Source organism: Phasianus colchicus, chromosome 4 (assembly GCF_987193195.1).
Source record: "Phasianus colchicus chromosome 4, bPhaCol1.hap1.1, whole genome shotgun sequence".
NCBI classification, from domain to species: domain Eukaryota; kingdom Metazoa; phylum Chordata; class Aves; order Galliformes; family Phasianidae; genus Phasianus; species Phasianus colchicus.
In genome coordinates this window covers 12665609-12687361 of record NC_143439.1, presented here as the reverse complement: position 1 = coordinate 12687361, position 21753 = coordinate 12665609, and positions in this window count along the sequence as shown.

Below are 21753 nucleotides of genomic sequence, written 5' to 3'. Positions count from 1 at the left end.
ACGTGAGATGAATTTTCCTAGTTGTCATAAAGAGGTAGGACTATGGTGATACACTCTTTTTTTTTAAAAAAAAAAAAACTTCTCTTCTGGAGGGGTAAGGAGAGCTTCTTGTTCCCAGCTTAATTTTACTGATTTACTTAATGTTTTGTCAAATATGTTCAGATTACTTAGTTTACAGTGAAGATTTATCATTCAGTGCCTATTCCTAAATACATGACTGTATATTAAATATAAAGCAGGGTAGCTGATCACACTAAAGAATACCTAAGACAGTGGAATTCTGCAGAATGTGGAGCTCTTCTGGAAGTTGTTTTTTTTTTTTTTTTTTTTTTTCCTAATATACAAAAACACTTCCTTCAAGAGGACTACATCACACACATACATGCAGAGGCATATAGAGATAGAAAGAGAATCTCACATGCAGATATATACATATCTGTATCTATCTATCTATATGTATCTATGTTAAGAAGATCCAGGTCAAGTTTACACATACAATTAGAGTCATTGAATAGTCTTCAATATGTATTAAAAGAGATTTTATAAAAATAAAATGTACTTATCACTGAAAATATAATGTTCACCCTTATAGCCAACCTTATGGCCATGAATATATACCCTCTTGTTAGCACACCAATGCATCAGAACATATTAAAAGCATTATTAGATATTAGGTATGAGAAGAACATATCTGCAACATCTTCCTCAACACCTATCAGGAGAACATCCAAGACTCTGCATACTTGCACATTCTGCATACTCTGCAAAAACAAAGGTAGTAGGTGTCCAAACTAGAAACTTATTTGGTAACAACAAAATAGCTTAAAGAAATACTTTGTCTCAACACATACCATACATCTTATATGAAAGAGGAGATTTGAAAACATTGTAGTAAATTGATTTTAATGATTAAAAAAATAATAATAATTACCTTTTCTGTGAATTTTATATATAAAAAAATGTTTAATAGAACACAAAGGCAATATTAAAAACCCATATGTAAAAGCATTCAAATATATTAACTGCATTTTTTCTACTTCTAAAAGATGACAACTCATTGACTTGCAACAGAATTTCTCTCTTCTTCAACTGTAGTAGAAAAAAAAAACACCTCTGCCTTACAGAAAGAAAAAATTCTGCTCAGTCTCTATTGCTTTGATTAGTATTTTCTGTACCTGGTAGCACTTTAGATGATGTTCTTAACCATCAAAAAATATAAACCAAAGGCAAAACAGAAAAACCCACTCTGAAGTGAAATCTAAAGAGTTGTTTTTTATTGGTTTGTTTGTTTTTAAATAACCATATGTGTATCTTTTCTCACTCTGTGTTCTGAGTAGAAGTGTATTCTCCTCTGGAACCACTGATTAGCAAATCCAATGAAATGACACTGAATACATCTTACAAAATTACAGAAGTTAAATAAAACAAAATTCAAGCTTAAAAAAAAACCTGCGTGTGTGGTGAGTGAACTCTTGCTAATGAACACAATCTCAACCAGCCACTTTCTCAATCCCTCTTCTCAATAAGGACAGGGGAGAAAATAAGTCGGAAAAGAGTTAAGGACAAAGAACAAGATGTAACTTAACAACCACCATAAGGGATAGAACATGAGTTAGGAAAAATTAATTTCATCTACTACCAATTAAAATAGAGTTGAATGGTTATAAACCAAACCAAAAACATCTTTCTCCCTCCACAGCACTCCTTCTTCCTGGGATTAGTTTCCCTCCTTCAGTCCAGAGCACACAAGTAGATGGGCAGCAGGTGTTTCAGTCAGCTGTAACAGTTACTCTCTGCTGCTCCTTCATCCCCACAGTTCTACATTGTTTCAGTGTGGATCCTCCCCATGGGCTGCAGTCCTTCAGGTTAAACATTCATGGACTGTGGTTCTTTCAGGAAATACCAAACCTGCTCCAGCATGAGGTCCTCCACAGCTGCAGCATGGATATATGCTATGGCATAGTCCTCTCTAGTCTGTAAGGAATTAATTACCTACTCTGGCTCCTGGAGAACCTCCTTCTTTTGACTTAGGCATTTGCCATCTGCTTCTCACTCTTCTCCCTCTCTGACTTTCTGGATATATTTTTAAATTACTTTTTATTTTGAACTTTCTTAAATATATTTTCACAGAGATGTCAAGCCGTCTGTGCTGATGGGCTCAGCTATGGCAGCGGATTCATTTTGAAGCTGGCCAGTGCTAGCTGTGTCCAGCCTGAGCCAGCCCCTGGTTTCTTCTTCCAAAGGCCACTCCTGCAAACCTCTGTCAGCAAAATCCCGACACCTGCATCCACTACAGATATTGTTTGAATTGGAAAGATGCCATTATTATTTAAGAGTTAGCTTGTTGCTTTTTTTTCACTTGTGAGAATCCTTCTTTGCTTTTTTTGTCTCAAAGCTTGCTTCCTGAAGTATTTCTTGTGATAAGACTGACTTGTCTAGGAGATGAGTGATGGGTGTTGCTGTGTGGCAATCAGCATCACTGTGTGGACAATTTTAGCTGTTTGCCTCCGGAAGAGTGTGCTCAGGAGTGTTTACTGGTGGAAGATCTGGCCTGTGATTGAAGAACTCCAGCTTGCTATGGGAAACTGGGGAATGATGCCATTGTATCCTGTGAAGGCAAGATACAAGTTGGCGCCTTCCTGCTCCCTCTTATCTGCTGGCAAGGCCAGGAAGATAGGAACAAAGGAGTTTCTGCTGAGATCCCAAAGTCAGAAGCTGCCACTCCAAGGAGAGCTGACTCAACCACTTTGGATTTGAGCTGTCACTCCAAAGACAGTTGACTCGACCACTTTGAAAGCATTGAAAAGGAGCCATGATCGCCATGGTCACCATCGTAGTTGTCAACAGAACAACAATGCCCGATGACCCACCACTACTGAAGATCAAAGACTGAACTACAAACCACGATGGATCCATGGTGGTGACTATCTCCCTCTTGCTGCCTATAAAGACTCCTTGCTTCTTCTTTCCTATCTTTTCTATTGTCCTCCTTCCCTTCCCCATTACCCTAATTCATAATAGTGTCTGTCCTTTCCTTCCCCATCTCCCTAATTAAGATCTGAAATAAACTGGTCAGACCAACATTTGAACCATTGTTTCTTAATCTCACGCCGGATATACAGATGTTAAAAGAACCTCCTTTCCCTCCTATAAATCGGAGCGAGACATCACTCAATTAAAAAACTGTGTTTTCTGCTTTTCATTTTGACAACCAACGCTAAATGATTATGAGTGGATATTAAAAATCAACCGTGATGGCAGAGAAGAATATCTATGTAATGCCTACTGAAATCAATGATAGTCATAACTCTTGCTATTTTTGACTACAGTCCTAGCTTAACGACAAGCTCAAAGCCAACGCAATCAGCTTATAAAATTACTATAATTTTCTCTTAACAAAGGTTAAAACTTCAGTGCCTTGAAAAATACTTAACATCGTATCCAATTATCCAGCTATCCATCAAGTCTTTGTTTAGCTTTATTGCTATTTTTTTGTTTGTTTGTTTTCTTTCTCATTTCTAAACTCTGCTTCTCACTACTGCTTTTGGTAGTCTCAAAACCTTCACGAAGCTCATGTAGTTGTTAATAGCTTTATAAGAAATGAACTTTTCTTGTCTCCTTTCTTTTTTTGGACTACTGAAAAATAATTCACAGACCATCAGGAGTCTGCAGTCTACAAATCAAAAACATGGAAATACATGTACAAAAACGTGGAAATACATCAGAGACAGTGTCTTATTTTGTTCTGTTTTTCTCCAGACCATATACATTTGATGTTTTGAACTGTCAACAGTGCTCATAAAGTAGGAAAGAAAATATGGAAAAAGTGCTGTGATCAGTATGCTTAGAAGCATGTTTCTGAAGAATTCATGAAATAACATGATTTCTTTATACCTCAGTTAAAAAATATCACCAAATCATCTGTGAAAAAAAAAAAAAAAAAAAAGTATTTAGAAATTTGTTTGACATGCATAGATACAGATAGCACTAATGTTAGAACATCAGTGGCTCCACTTACCTTTGGTTGTGTCAAAAATGGTCATGTCTAATAAATAAGTGTACAGTAATTTTTTTTCTCCATCAGCATGATTGCAGGATATTCATTTTGAATTTGTCATCCTAGCTGCCATGAAATAATTGATGCCTTTGAAAACATTGAGATGTTCAAAATTGCTTGGAACCTGTTCAGGAGTTTGGTAAACAGATCTCACTGAAGGTAGCACATCCCTCCTATGGAATTCAAAGTCTTAGCCTCTGCATTTTGTTGGTTACGTATTTCATAATAAAATTAAAATTCACTGAGATGCTGAGATTAAATAACCTTTCCTGTGTCTGTACACACTTATCTCTGTGGGTTACTCACCACAATTAGAACAGATGATGACTAGTGGATCTGACTCAGTATCATACCTCTGATGTTTATTCACATGTAAGGCAGTGAACAACGTAGTCTCATAGTACCCTGAGAACAGTCGTAGAACAAGCCTAACTACAAGCTTGAAAATTAGAGAACAGTCATTGCATCATTTTACCAATAGAAATGCAAAGTCAAGTATTCAGCATACACTCAGTGTAACATGAACTACTTAGCTAAGTCACTTGAGAAATATGGGTTATGACTGACATGAGTGTGTAAAGTAAGTAATCAGGAGAAAAAAAAAATAACTTTCAAGGTATTAGAGGAAACTACCTCTTGGAGCATGATTAGGACATTGTCAGAGCTCACACTGATATACATGTACATACACAAAGCACTGAGGTAGCTGAAATAACACAGCTCACACAGTTCACCTTTACAAGACAAATGCTTCTGAACCACAAGAGGTCCCCATGGGATCTGCAAAGCAACTCCATGGCTAGTCAATGCATAAATGATCATGAGTGCACTAAGGAAGAGGTGCGAAAAAGCGGAAGAAGAAACTGCATTACTTACCATACATGTCCTAACTAGAGCCCTGTCAGGACAACACAGAACAGTAGGGTGCCAAGAACTGTGTTGCAGGACATAAAGTGGCTTCCAAACTTCAGCAACTCTCAGATTCAGGAACTGCCTCCTATAAGAACCTGCACCATGCAGAGGGTCTTTAAGAGTCAGCCACTGCATTTATTTTGCCTTTATCAAATACTTTTACATTTTAAATAATTAATTCTTATATTAGCTGTTATCAAGAAACTTCCAGTTACTTAACTCTTCCATCCAGAGATGAAGTACACTCCATGAATTTAATTCTCTGATCAAAATCCCCCCATGTCTCCACAAGAGTGCCTTCACTGTGCAACTACTGGCTTTCAGAGGACCATCCTTTTCTTATTTTTCAGAACGCACCAGAAGACAGAGCATTGTCTGAGTTATATAACAAGATAGATGAAAATCTCAGCTTGAAAAAAAATATATAAATCTATGCTTAATAGGCTCATTAGACAATTAAATACTGCATTTTTCTCTGATTTTCACTAATTTAAGTAAATCCCTTCCAGTCAGTTTCCAAAGATCACTTCACATAGTACACACTTTTTTTCAGATTTTGCCAGATCTCAAGAAATATAGATTCATTGAGAAATCAATTACTTTACAGAGACAAAGAATCTATCACAATGGTCAAATGTTATTGCTTGATTGCTATATATATTTTTTAAAAAAGACTAACGAAGAAAAACACTTCTGTATGGATATTTGTTTGTAGCATTTTCATGAAAGAGATAAAATGAAAATCCAAATACCAGATTCTTCCAACAAACAAAAAAACCTTTAAAAAAATTTGTCAGATCAACAAGTCTACGCTCTTTCATCCTTTTCTGAGTATCTAGCTGAAATCTTGAAAGCCCTTTTGAACACTACCTTCCTGTCACCTCTTCTATGTCTGTCTCTCGCTGTCTACTTATCTGTTATTTTTTGCTGTTTATTTTCCCCCTACCAATGGTTTGTTTTTTTTTTTTTTTTTTTTTGGGGGGGGGGGGGGGGGAGCGGTTGTTTGTTTTTTGAAAAAAAAAAAGAGTTAAACACCAGAAGAGAAAAAACAGCTTGAGAGTTTCTTAGATATTAAGTTTGAGAACAGCTCAGGAGATGACAGAACGTACAGTATACAGTGTACTTTAGTACAAAGAAAGTGAGAAAAAGCAGAAAGGATATTGAAATATAAAGCATATAAACAACACGGAATCATATGCTTTGTATAGAGAAAACAAACAAGCATAACCCACAAAAAGAAAAAAAAAAGAAAAAAAAAAAACACACAAAACAACCACACAAATTATCTTCTGTCTCTGTGAACTCAAAGCCAAGGCAACACCTGTTTGACTGTAACAGTAAAGTAAGCACAGTCACCTTCAATTCATCTTTCCACTTTCAACTCTAATTGCTCTCTTGCAACACATGGTAGCCGAAGGACAGGTAAGCATTTGTATTGTGTATATGGAATATACATTAGGGTAATGGCAGCTGCTCTGCTGTCGTAGTGGCTTCCAAGCTGACTCTTGAATCTTTAACCTCTTTTTAGTCCAGAAGAAATTAGTGGATTTGGGGGGAGAGGGAGGGGGAGGGGGGTTGTTGTTTTCTTTTAGTCTTTTTTTTAGTCTGATGTTTTTATTTTTTTTCTTTCCCTAAAAATCACTAGCCTAAGGACATGTAAAGAATTAAAGTAAACTATTTAAATTTATTTATTTATTTTTAAGCCCAGAACTGACATGAAAGCAGAATTTCAGCTCAATGAAGAAAAGATCTCTGAATGAAAAAAAAGCTGTAATCTGAAATAGTGCAAAATTGTTAAAAAGATGTTATTTCTTAGGGGATTCAAACTCTTAAGCAGCTAAATAAACTTAAACAAGTTCGTCAAAATCATGAGTCAGATAAACAAGTACTGTGAGAGAGTGTTGAGAAGAAAGCAAGATACTGGAGAGTTTTATAGCATGCTAAATAAGCTACTGAGGAAACCAGGGAACAAGGTAAGATGGTAGTAAACTGCACAGTAAGAAGTGTTGTTCACTTAGCAGACTAATCTGTTTTTTGTCAAGAGTATGACAAACCTTCAAAATAAATCTGTTTGCTTCAGAATAATAAATTATTTTATAGTTCTAACTTTACCTAAGTATACATTTAATTTGTAAAGCCTCTGATGTGTATAACCATACAGATAAGAACACAGTTTCCTAGAACAATTATAATCAAATACACAAAAAACAGATTTCTTATGTGAGAACTAATGTCTTCCTAAAGCCTGGAATTAAGAATTTTTTTTAATTTATATTTGATACTGTCAAATATAGAAAAAAAAAAGATCTCCTTAGCAATGACCCTAGAAGAAAAAAGAATTTTTGGCCAATAGATGCATTTTTTGTTGTGCATTAAAAAAGAAATACTTACGTCTTTAAATAAAAGGCGTTGGCTGTGGAAACACATTGACTTGTGTGACTTTCAATGCTTATTATTTTAATGTCCTTTTGTTAACCTAATTGTACAGTGTGAATTCTTCCAGAATTATTCACACAAAACTGGAGATGTCAATGAAGATTTGGGAAAGCAGGGTCAGGCTGTTAGATCCTGACTGACCTAGACGAAGGAGAATTTCATTATATAAATGAAATTAAAATGAAAACAGACAAGAACTCACACTATCTTTAAAAAATATATGATGTTTATGTTCTTCATTGATGACTGTGAGCCACAATAAACACTCTATGAATTTGTTGACAAATTTACCCAAATTTTCTGTTAATATCAAGAAATCACAGAGATAAAATAGCCACCGCATTGCTTTAAGTATTAGATCTGTTCAATATGAGCTACATCAGTGCTTAGCTATAGCAAAATATGAAAACATTTTGTTCCATTAAATAACAGACCTACAAAATGTGTTAAGTAAATACAATTAAAACAGAAAATTATTTCCTTTTGTTCCTAACATGATGTATGTTTCTCACAAGATAAGAGTAATAGAAAAGACATCATTTGAGTAAATACAAACATTTTGTTGCCCTGAAACCATGTTGTGGTAGACATAAAAGTACAGTGGTGAGGTGAATATGTGTACCTCTTCACTTTGCTATATATTCCAACACAGAGCTTTCACAAATAAAAGGCCTTTTACATGACAAAAAAACAGAACAATGAATTGTCGCTGACATTTTTTTAAAGAACCTGGTTAAGTACCTGCAAAAGATCAAATTCAAAAGCACACACAACTAAGAACAGCAAGAAGCCATGGAACAGATCATCCTGGAAGACATGCTTGATCACATGAAGAATGAGCATGTGATCCGAGACAGCCAGCACAGCTTCACCAGAGGAAGGTCATGCTTGACCAATCTGGTGGCCTTCTGTGATGGAGTGATGACATCGGTGGACAAGGGAAAGGTGACCAATGTCATTTACCTGGACTTGAGCAAGGCCTTTGACATGGTCCCCCACCACATGCTTGTCTCTAAACTGGAGGAATGTGGATTTGATGGGTGGACCACTCAATGGATAAGAAACTGGTTGAAAGGCTGCAGACAGAAGGTGGTCATCAATGGCTCCATGTCCAGGTGGAGGCCGGTAACGAGTGGCGTCCCCCAGGGATCTGTCTTGGGACTGGTGCTCTTTAACATCTTTATCAATGACATTGATGACGGAATCAAGTGCACTCTCAGCAAGTTTGCTGATGACACCAAGCTGAGTGGTGCAGTCAACACGGTGGAAGGAAGGGATGCCATTCAGAGGGACCTCGAGAGGCTAGAAAGGTGGGCCCGGGTGAACCTGATGAGGTTTAACACGGCAAAGTACAGAGTTTTACACTTGGGCTGAAGAAATCCCAGGCATCCATACAAACTGTAAGGAGTGGTCCTTGAGAGCAGCCCTGTGGAGAAGAACCTGGGGGTCTTGATAGATGAAAAACTTAACATGAGCCAGCAATATGCCCTTGCAGCTCGGAAGGCAAATGCTATCCTGGGCTCCATCAGAAGAGGGATGGCCAGCAGGGACTGGGAGGTGATTGTTCCCCTCTATTCTGCTCTCGTGAGGCCCCATCTTGAGTACTGTGTCCAGGTTTGGAGTCCCCAGTTCAAGAAAGACAGGGAGCTGTTGGAAAGGATCCAGAGCAGAGCCATGAAGATGATCAGGGGACTGGAGTATCTCCCCTATTAAGACAGGCTGAGGGAGCTGGGCTTGTTCAGCCTGGAGAAAAGAAGGCTGCGGGGTGACCTCATTGCAGCCTTTCTGTACCTAAAGGGAGCCTACAAACAGGAGGGGAATCAACTCTTTGAAAGGGTTGATAACTGCAGGACAAGGGGAAATGGCTTTAAGCTGAGGGAAGGGAGATTTAGGTTGGACGTCAGGGGGAAATTCTTTACAGAGAGAGTGGTGAGGTACTGGAACAGCTGCCCAGAGAGGCTGTGGATGCCCCATCCCTGGAGGTGTTCAAGGCCAGATTGGATGGGGCCCTGGGCAGCGTGGTCTAGTATTGAATGTGGATGGCCCTGCATGTGGCAGAGGGTTTGGAACTTGATGATCCTTGGGTCTCTTCCAACCCTAGCCATTCTGTGGTTCTGTGACATCATACCATTCAATTTGGCTAAATTTATAGCTCTGTAACACATATTGCAGACATTAAGTTAGTCCTTGGTTTTTTTTTTTTTTTTTTTTTTTCTCACAGCCAAATGGCAAGAAACAGATACTTTGAAGATACAATTAATTTGGTTTCCTTTAGATATCTACTTCAGGATGCAAATAATTACCCCAGATGATACTGATTAGAACTCTACTGATTACAACAGACACTTGGAATGATTAGCTTAGAGATAGATACTATCCAAAATCGAGACATACAAGAAATCATATGAGGAGGCAAAGGAAGCATTTTGAATCTAAAACAGAGTGAATTTCAACTATTAAAATTTTATGTGTGGAATGAAAAAAGACTCTTAGCAAGCCAAATCTTTCTGTGGCTTCACGTGCTGCTTTCAGAGAAAGGTCCTTGGGTAGTATAGAGACAGGCTGCTGCAGGATGGGCTGTGGTGGCTGATGCAGGTTTGAGCTGCCATTCTTCTGACAAAATAAATAATATAAATAAGATAAATCCAGGATGGTTTATCTCTGCCCCAAAAAGCTTTTTGGACCACTACACTTTTGGTTAAAAGAGAGCAGCTACTGTCATTAATTTCACATTTTTAAATCTCACAAGATACCAAATTCCCTTTTTTACCTGAGCTTAAGTCTGGAAGGAAGCCAAATGCACGTGCATATCTATACTGCAAATATTTGACACCATGTAAATTTACAGATAAATCAGGTGACATTTACTGACTTCAGAAATTATAAGTTTTAGTAACAGTTTATTGTATAAATAGAATATTGAAACATCTGAGTTATTTTATCAAATTTCTCTATCAATATCATCCAGATGATACTGTGTCATTCGTCACAAATGTGGAATCTTTAGTAGGGGAGTAGATGAGACTACATCTTCAGTAGACAAGACTGCAGAATGAAAATTTAAAGTAAGAATTTCACACCCTACTTTGACCAGAGTTCACTGCAATATGTACGACATTATTGCTTTTAATAATGCTGATATAACAGGGAACAACCAAACATGAGTTCTAGATTGCAGTCATGTAATTAATTCTTTTTGAAAAACCTACATAATCACAACAGAAGAGTAGAAATTGAAATATTACGTACGTCTCTCCAAAAGTAATGCCTCCTATTTATTTCCATGGAAACTACAATAGAGATGAAGAGCAAAATAACACTGTTTGATAGAGCAAATTCTCAGCTACAAAACATTATTTTTCAATATAGTCACCAACATTTCCACCAGGGATGACCCAGAGCCTGTATGCCATGCTCATAAAAATTGCATGGCTATTCAGAACATGGTTTATTTTTCATGTCATAGTTGCCACTGTTGAAACACACCACTTCCCACCCCACTGTGTTGACATCTGATTCTTTGGTCTCCATAAATGTTAAGCAAGTATTGGTGAATGTGCAGTTTTCTGCATGGAGGAATTCAACAACACAACTTTGCTTCATACACATTTCCATGTCAGATGTTATTTTGTCAGCCTGCTCCTCTCCTTCCACGCGTCACATCGAAACAAAATGTAACAGAATATTGGTGGGAAGTTTCGACCACTACTGCTATGCCACTGATGTCCAGCTCTGAAATCATGGGCCAACATAGTAAAACTGAAAGCATTACCTTTGGGGTAGCCCTCGTATTTTCACTGCCCATATGTAGATAAGCAGAAATGTAATTTTACAACTAAAGAAATTTGAAAGAGATATCTTCAATTTGCAGATTTAAGTATCTATGAATAATAAAGAATTTATTTTTTAAAAATAAGTCATCAATTCACTTACTGTTCTTCCAGTAATGTCATAGGAGGTATCCAGAATTTCAAGTCCTATCCTTCTAAAGATATTTCATTTATCTTATGTACCTTAAAGAAAGTATCAACTTTATAGTTGATGTATTTGCATGCAGAAAAAAAAAAAAAAAAAAAAAAAAAAAAAAAAAAAAAAAAAAAAGAAAGAAAGAAATTATCGGAAAAAAGAGTAAATAAAGCAATCTGAGTATACACAATAGCCACTCATTTTCTATACTGTGTCTTTGTATGTATATGACAAATGAATAATTAAGGCATTTATATTCCATACACAGAACCATGCAGAGATTCACATAACGGTGTCTGCACAGTGGCAGCAGCTTGATCCATACAGCAGTTTAGCTGCTTAGCACTGCTCTGTGGCTAAACTGAGCAACTCTAGGCAGATATTTTACTATTGGTTCTAGAGCAAACACAGCTGGAAACAACTCAGAAGTCTCAATACTCAGTAATGTCCAAAGAAATATGGTTATTTTTCTTAATAATGCTTTATCCCCTACTACTGAACTATTCAGAATGTATCGAAACACACATTTCTAAAGAGAAAAAAAATCCCACCTACACCAATGTATAAGTAATACCAGAGATCTCAAGAATTGAAGAGTAAAGCAAAACATGTATGAATCACATAGTAGAAATCAAAGAAATTCAGAATTAAGTTTGGTCTAAATATACTGTTGTAGCTTCAATATATGAAAATCATATACTACTGCTTAATCTGAATCGTATTACTTTGTTCTGGAAAAGAAAGGTGATTAGAATACTGATTTAGGTCTCTCAGATCAAGCTTATTTTAATATTTTTTTCTTTAAATTTTTTCTCTCTGAAGAAGACCACCACAACAAAAATATCCGTTCTGTTTGAAAATGTTACCTAGAACCAGAAACAACTCCCAAAAGCAGAACTAAGTCTCAGATATTTCTGTCTCCTATATCACACACTTATCCAATTTAACAAGCAACTCTCAGTGAGCAAGTTTCATTTTCTCTTGACTGTTCTACTGTGAGGATGACTAATTCTGGTTGGTATTGAAACAAGGGATTAATTTATACTCTTTTTCTATGAGAGAACTATGATATGTCACATAAAGACAGATAGAAAATTCAAAATGAATTTTAAAAACCTCACATATTCATATCTTCAAACAATTTAAAATCAAGCCTGTGAGAAACTTGCCATAGGATTTTGTGCTCAGTTAAATTTTCAGATGTTGAAAAAAAATTATTACATATACAAAGGCTGTTAAACACAGGGAGCTATCTATCTATGGTTGAGCCAGGCAGATTTCTGGAGGATCAAAAGATACCTAATTAAATGTGAACTAGAAGTTTGTCTTGTTCTATGTTTCCTAAGCATTTGCTGTAGACTGCTTTTAGACATAGGATACTGGGCTAGCTGAAATTTTGAGTTTCATATGGACAATCATGTACTCTTATGTATTAACCTTACATACTTGAAGGACTTGATTTAGGCATTTTGAGTGAAAAGACATCCACACCTGCAAGATATGAAAAGTACAAACAAATTCCATATATATGGGAAATATCACTGTAATGCTTAATTAAAATTGTGAATTCACTGTAAATCAGCACTCAAAATGAATCTGTCTCCAGTCAACACTGCACAGCGTGTGGTAAGCTGAGGTAATAACACTAATATTAATCATAACCACGTCTGAAAAGATGACAAAACAAACAAGGTTTGAAGGTAAAAATCTATTACCTTCAGCCTTTACTCTAAGGAGTAAGAATGTTCCCTCATGTTCTAATAATATTTGGATAACTTTATTTCACTTTTTTGTAACAGTTTTCTAGTAAAACATGTAGGAATTTCTTCTGAGAATTCTGATTGCAGCATAAACATCAGGCAAAACAAACTGATTCACGCTCATTTACAAAAACTTAACTATATATTGATGCAGCTAGACAGCAGTTCAATGCTACTAATAATGAAAAGCTAAAATTAAAGCAGTAGACAGAAAATTAAAGGTATGGGAAGCTAAATTTGCTAATGTGACATAAATGGAGGAAAGTTAGCAGATAATTAGAGTTTCTAATTTCTTTTAAAATGTCTCTCATGTTGCACACCAGGCAATTAAGACTTCATTGGGCTTCAATTTACAGTTGGGGACAGTTGAAAGTGTGAGAGTTTAGGAAGAGTAAAGGAAATTATGCTTTTTTAATGACTGCTGAAAGTTACAGTAATGTGAACTCAGATTTCAAGATACAAAAAAAATGACAGGCACTTCTTTGAAGAAATCTTATTGTTGATCATGGTTCCTTTGAAGTACAGTTCTTTAAAACAATATAGCAATACATTAAGAAATCACCAGCAAACCAACATCATATGTCTACCAGGAAATATCAGTGAAGGACCAGAAAATGAACAAGTATTTTTCTTCCATTAACTCCATGAACAGTTATGGTCACGTACAGAGACCTAAATTCCAGTCAGTAGTTCAAACTACTGAATTATAAATTACACAAAAATCTGGTTTCCTTTCATCAGTTAAAGTAAGTTTGGATGAAAAAACATGCACCAATTTTATGGTGCTCAGGGAGAAACAAAGCAAGCATTCAATGGTGAGAGACTCCATTTGGCTTTTTCTGCCCTTAAGAACTGCTGAAGGAGGGGATGGCTCAAATTTCTGAAGGTGGCTTCACATCCTCTCCCCACTTACATACTTCTCCTCCAAGACAACTGAAAGCTAAGGACTGATGGGAGTCTTCAGCGGAGAGCAAAGAACTCAGAAAAGAGACAGGTTTGAGGCTGTGTATTTATATGCTGGTTTTAATTGTCTTCATGCATGTTGCAACTGGTCCAATAATAAATGCCTTATTTCTTTTAATTAGACCATTAGAGCATTATTTGAACGTCATGTTAAAGCTGTGTTTCTTTTTGCTTGTAAAAAGATTCTGAATGTAACAAATTAATCAATCTGATTGTGTCATGGAATACTCATTTGAGTATATTTGTTTTACTTAGTCTTGGATAACGGAAAAACATGACAAGACAGGCAGGGAGGTTAGAGCTTGATGATCCTTGAGGTTCCTTCCAACCCAAGCCATTTTATGATTCTATGACACAATAATTTACAAAAGAGGACAGCATAGTCAGAAAAACAGAGTTTCCAAATACTGTATTGATAAAGATAAAATTAATTTAGCTTATCAGAATTATATAGAAACAAAATGCATTCAATTACCCAGACACTTTCTCATCTGAAATATAATGTTGCTAATTAGTCAAGAAAGCAGTATTATCTAATGTTACTGCACAATCACATTGCAATTCAGTGTTGAACCTTCAACAAATTTGTCTAAATTTTTTAATTTTTTAAATTATTTTTATTCCATTTTTACAGCAATATTAAAGGATTATTTGATAAGAAAAGAAGTTTTTTATTTATTTGATCTCTTCCATAATACATTTTATTATATGACGTTCTATTAAAGAGAGATAGAGAGTAGTACATTGCTTCAGTTTAAAGTTTTGGATTTTGGACTTAGAATCAAACAAACAATCAAACAACAAACAAGCAAATAAACAAAATACTATTTTTAGGAGTCTTACATAGTCACAAACTTGTCTTGCAACACTTAAATGACAAGTTTTTCTAAAGATAAATATATCATGTATGCGCATTTTGTAAAACAAAAAAACAAAAAAACAAAAAAACCTCAATTTCTTACTGCTTATTTTAGTGACCAAAACTACAATTAAAACAACAACAACAACAACAACAACAAAAAAAAACAACAAAGAAACAAACAAAAAAACACAACAGCAACAAAAGAAAAAGTACTGACTGATATTTCAGATCATTCCTTTCCTGATAATAAGGTTAAGGAACATTTACATTCTCCAAGTATGATGGACATTGTCAATGGATGCCCATCAGGTTAAACTCTAGGCAAAAATACGTTAAAGCTGACATTTTCTTCTAAAATCAAGTCTGACTACACAGAGAAACCTCATGGCCACTGCATATATGTTTGAATTCTAATACTGCCTTATTTCAAAAATGAGTGCCCTGACCAAAAAGCTACAGGCTGAATACCAAGAAAGTTGATTCCCTTAAAGTTATTCTACTGTACAGAAATTAATTCAAGCTTCAGTGGGTGAAAGAGGGACTGACTATAAACAAAACTGGTCAAAGAATTTTTCAAATGGGGTAGGAGGAAAAGCTATCTTTAGGTCCTAATACAGTTAAGATTTTACACTTTTCCCACTGATTTAGATTGTTTACAGCAGAAATAATCTAATGAAGAGAATATTTACCTAGATTTTCAATATATTAGAATCAGAATCTGAAGTGAGAGACAGAACTACTCTGAAGTTTATACAAAGAATTTGGGAATAAGCTAAAGTAACTCTTTATATCTATCACGTGGTGGCTCCTTCAGCTGCAAATGCACACAAGGATTCATGGCAAAAGGTTCAATTCTAAAACAGTTCAGGTCAGTAACCACTAGTGTTTCATTAAAACTTAGTTACATGGAAGGCCAGATAAATGTGATAAATTAGCAATTTGATACAGCATTGATGGCTATTCTGTTATTTACAGCTCTGCAGCTTTTGGAAAAGCTGTCTTTGTGAATCCAGCCCAAACATGCAGAAAAGGTTCCTGGCTTGAATCTCTGCCAGAGTGCATGGAAGATTTGAAAAACAATAGTAATAAAAGAAAATCACTTCCTTTCAAATGGTAATGCCAGTATTGAGGAAGAATGTTTGAAGTTCTAGAACCTTCATATGAGTTATAAATGTACTTAGGCCTAGATGTGTAAATGTTCATGCGTCCTACTTTTAGAATACGTGTCAAATAAACTCCAAGTGAACTCTGTTGGTTATTTCATTGCTGTTAGTAATACTATAAACTTACGGTCATAGCTTACTTTCAAATGTACTGCATTTCTTCCAACACACTGAACACATGCCAAGCTCAATTCAACAGTTTATGAGTCTCAAAATAGAGATGTGCGATGTATCTTCAATGAGGTCAAATTATTCAAATATATCTGAACAGCAGCAAGCATGTGAGATGCATTTCTCAGGATCTAACAGTAGATTTTTCCTTTACTGCCAGTTTTTGTCAAAGACGTATGGCTTAGAAGAAGTGGCTCTCTCGGGAATACTTTTACTTTCAACAAGAATTAGCACTTCATTTCTTCTCCAAACTTTTCCAGGGCTTTGATGTCTTAGATGAGATACAGCAGTCTTTCATCTTGACATTCAGTAAAGGAAAGTATGCAAGTATGTTTTTATTTATTTAAATATATTTAGGAATAGCTTAGGTTAATTTAATTAGTTGTCATTACTGGCTTGACATTCATACTTCAAAGGTCATATTTTCTCTGTGCATTCATATGTATGTTATTTAAATTAAACTGAAAATAAATTTAAAAACATTCTCCTCTCTTTCGAGATTATCAATTACAGTCACAGTATCCATTTTAAAATGAATTCATGATGGAAAAGAAAAGTTAGGACTCAGTCCCTCTAGTAGGTTCAATCAGAAGCAGTGACTCCAAAAACTTATTTTTCATCATTTGAACTGTAGGCACGCAAGCAAATACGATTGAAAAGGGAAGGTTGACAACACACCTTAGATAATGGAGATAAGCCTACCTTAGAATCTATCACCACTCTGCATAATTTTCAGCTCTGTCAACATCAGCAGAGCTCTCTGTAAAGTTCAGCATGGTCTCCATGCAGCAATGAAGGAAGCAGAGCACTATGTAAAGTTTCACTGCTCTGGAGCAAGGGAAGGTCTCCAGAATCATGCTGATTATCCACTGCATATATCTAGAATACATACAGTACTAAGCAAGCGATACCAGAAGTAATGCTTCTTTAAGATATTTTTCAACAGCTACTGAACTGTCTATCTAAATATGAAACAAAATTTCTTTCCAGACTGGTATTACCTGGTTCAACGTTAATATGATCTACAAATAACATAATAAATTTGTTTTGCTACTAAATTTAAACAAAACACAATTCTTTGTTTACAACAGGAAGATTTGGAGCATTGAAACACTATCCAGTGATTCACACTTCTAAGTAACTCTGAAAATAATCATTAAAGATGTTCAACAGTAGGCGTCAAAGTTAATTTTAGTAGCATATACTAGCAGTCTGGTTTTGAGTAGATAAACTTATCATTAAAAAAAAAAAAAAAAAAAAAAAAAAGCTATAAAACTTAAACACAATCTTGAGATGGATGGATACTGGAAACCAAAATTCACCTCCCAAGACTTCTTACTTGCCCCCACCATAAATACAAATCTGTTGCATGTCTGAACAAAGGGATACAATAATATAACATGGAATTGCAAACAGGCCTGGAGCAATAGGAGAAAAGACAAAAGAACAAGAACAAACATTTGTGACATCTATTTGCATAGCTAAGATAACATTTATAACATTTCAGGTTTTCCAGTCTGACTTTACCTTTTCTTACTGTAGCAGCATTGGTTTTGTTACAAGAAACAGTTGTGGGTTTTTTTTTCTTCTAATTTTGTGATTATATTAAATGGTTGAAGATGTTCGTGGGAAAAAACAAAGGGTCGCATAGCAAAATGTGTCCATGAACTCCATTTAAACTTAGCATTTCTTAAAGGAGGCAGTGACACATGAGCTAGGATGGAGTCCTTATGTACTTATGACTTGCACCCATGACACACCTCTGTTTTGTCAGAAGATACAAAATACCTTCCTAATTTCCCTCATTTCTTCTCATGTACACAATTTCTGGCAGTGATGAGCATTTAAACCGTGTAGAAAATCTGATGAGAGATATTTCTTATTACAGATTATCATTCATTATGCCACATTTTATCAACAACTTTGATGCTTGTGCCTCTGATTCAATTCACTTTGAGGACAAAGAAAGAGCCCTAGGTCCTCTACCCTATGCTTTCCTGATCTGTCAGCACTAGATAAGAAATGCATTCATGTGAGTGGCACTGATACCCATTGGCATCTTTCCAAATAATTTTAGGTTCTCAAATTCTCATCACACTGTCTGATCTTTGAACATCTAGCTTTTGCATGAGTGACTATTTCCAGTATCACAAGAAGACTGACAGCTTTACTGCTTCTCATCATGCAGTACTGTAGCTGACTGCCCCTGAATAAGGTGACCTGAGGCTTCCCAGCTCGACTAAGCTAGTGTCTGGTCCTGTTTGCTTTTTCAGGATTTGTCCTACTGCTATGATAGGGCTTATTGGGATACAAAAATGTCCTTGGTTTTATTCTCACTCAGCCTGTGTATGTCACATCGTTTTATTGACTTGAACCTTGTCATACCCATACAAGCTTGTCTCCATACATTCGTAGCTCTGATCATTGCAGCAAATCTCAGGTACAGGTTTTTCCTGTAAAATCAAATTAGTTTATGTTATTATTCCCAGCTTACAATGTAGTGAAATCATGAGCAGATTTTGTGACTGCATTGAACTGCAGAGTTAAAAAAAAAAAAAAATGTGCTCAGGTCAAAAGAGATCAGATTATGAAAAGTGAAATAGTAAGCAAATCAGTTTTACACATGCTATTTACAATGATCACCTATTTCTAAGCCAGCTGAGTATACCTATATACACAGATTTCTGTATATATATTACTGGTATAGGAAAGAGAAAATTCAAGCTGACAGATTAATTGTAAAACCCACAGCTTGCACTGCACCTGCTCTGCTCCCTTTAATCTACCCAAACTATAGAGCTGGAGAATGAAATTCTACTTTTACCTAAGAAATGCATCTTCTCCTTGATTTCTCTTTGAGACTCAGACTTAATCAGCACATGCTTAAAATGCTACGGACTGTCTTGTAGAAGGCAAAGAAAGAAGGTAGTTGTTCTCACCTCTTATTTCTTTTTATTTGGTTAAATGGGAACTACTTCGTAATGGCTTTTTTCATTATTTTCCATTCCTATTTTTCCATTTGTAAATTTAAGCAACTATTTTCCATCTCTTTTCTTTCAAAATGACAAGACTTTGACAGTAATTTCTAATTTGATTCATTGTATATTTGATTCATTCTATATGATTCATTGTATTAAACTATGTTCTTCCTAAGAAAATAAGATTTTGCATACAATTATTTTCAACTTTAAGTGGCTAGTGAAGAAACAGTGTAATCAAAATTTTCTAGAATATGCATCCTATATGGCCAGATTTTTTCATGTTATTTCATCATACAGTGTGCATCTCAAGGATGCTGCCTAAGTAAAGAACACTTCTGTAGCTCTCCTTAGGCAGTGCTGTCTCAAAATAGCCTGAAGTTCTTAATATGTATGTTAATCTGTATCAATCACAAGAAAAAAGAAACAGAACAGTATTCATGTTTACCCTCTTCGCCACCCTTCCCCAACTACCTTGGCAACAAGAATAATGCATAATATATTAATTCATGCATTGCTTCCGTGCCATTCCTATGCAGAAACTCTTTGCTTCAATGTTTACACAGCTTCTCTTCAAAGTCCATTTGTGCTTTTATGCCATAAAAAATATTTTATTTCCACTTATTCCTGGGTGTGTCATATGAAATCTAGGACAGGAATCTGCATCATCAAACTACTAATTAAACCAAAACAATACAAAAAGTATTTTCAATTACCCGCTTTGGTATAAGTGAATTATAGAACATTACTTCCATGAAACCAAATCTGTCACAGCTGGCAACTGGCCATGCAAGTTGGAGTAACTGCTTATGATTCCACTGCCAGTTGGCAATCTTTATTAAATTAAAATGAAACTGTCTGTAAGAAACATCCCTCAATTATCTACAGCAAAAAAGTATATCACTATGCATTTTTCTGAAGTACCCAGTGACAACGCGAACACTTCTTTTATCAAAACAGATGCAGGCTTTAGAATCTGATTGCTTACTTACATGGTAAAAACATATATGGAAAACTGAAAGAAATGTAAGTCCTAATAGACTTGGTTGGAGTATGCTGCTTGTAAACTTGAGATATACGTTTCTCTACATATCAATAGACATACAGATATATGTGTGGGTGGGTTACGTAAGTAGACATTTACTTCCTTACTTATTGTTTCAGAAATACATTTAAAATAAAAAAACATGAAATATACTATGCTATTTAATTGTGAAAGAGCAAAATCAAAGACAAAGGTTAAAGACTGTAGAACAAATTTCATATAACTGTCACCTCAGAATAGATAAACAGAAGTTTGCAGATTGGCTAAATGCACTCTACCCATCTGTTTTTTGTGATTTCTGGAAAAAAAGGAAATAGAAATGATTCACATTTAACATTAATATTTAATCTTGACAGTTGAAGTTATTTTTTCTTACAGGTAATATTCATGAAGCCCAAGTACTCAAGTAATCAGTGAATGGATTTTATTAGAATAATTACCAGTGGTCAAAATAATAAGTGAACAGAATTAAATTCTTCACACATACAATTTTTCATGATCATAACATAACACATACAGGTGATACAGTAATTTTTTTTTATATATATATAATTTCCCTTTTTTAATAGAGTTGAAAAGATGTGAAAGCTTTTAAAATTCTTCCAGGTTTCTTTGTTTAATATATCTTATGGAAGCATCACACATGAGAAAATAGAAGAGTAAAGAAAAATTACAATTTATAAGTAATTTCTGTGGCTTCTTAAGGCATAATTACTGTTGCTTGATTTTACATATACAAAATCATAAAATGGCTAAGATTAGCCTGATATATTTTTTTTCAGCAATATATATATATATATATATATATATATATATATAAATATATAATCTTATGTTTTGCTGAAAAAATATATATATGTATAGGGCAGATTTATTACAAAAATACATAAAATATTTCAGCTAATGAAGCTCTTCATATCCTTTTTAGAAACCTCTAAAACTGTTGAAATAATTCATCTATACTTCCTATATCTCCTTGCATGTCTGTTCATCATCTAGTACAATTTCAATAGTAGGTATAAAGTAGCAATGAGAATAGGACAGATAGTACAGAAATATGTGCTTTGGCTCAGATAAACATTTTTGTTTCCAATGATTCTCAGCTCCATACACCAAAAGGACACAAACTATATAAGCATAAAATTACAGCCTGGGAAAGCTTATTTTCCACCCTGAACTTCATAGCAAGATTATCTTCCTATTTGGACCCCTAGAACCTTGATTTGTTTTTTTCTTTATTTCTTAAACTGCTATGTCCTTCACAAGAATTGGAATAAAGCAAGTCATCACAGAGAAGATAGATAATTGAGATTCAGGCAAATAAAGCAGTCAAATATGTAAATTAAATGCAATGCAGCAAATGGATGTCATTGAGAAGATGTACAGTGAAAAAGACAGAAAAATGCACAGAAGCCTTCTCCTATTACATTGCTTTTAGAA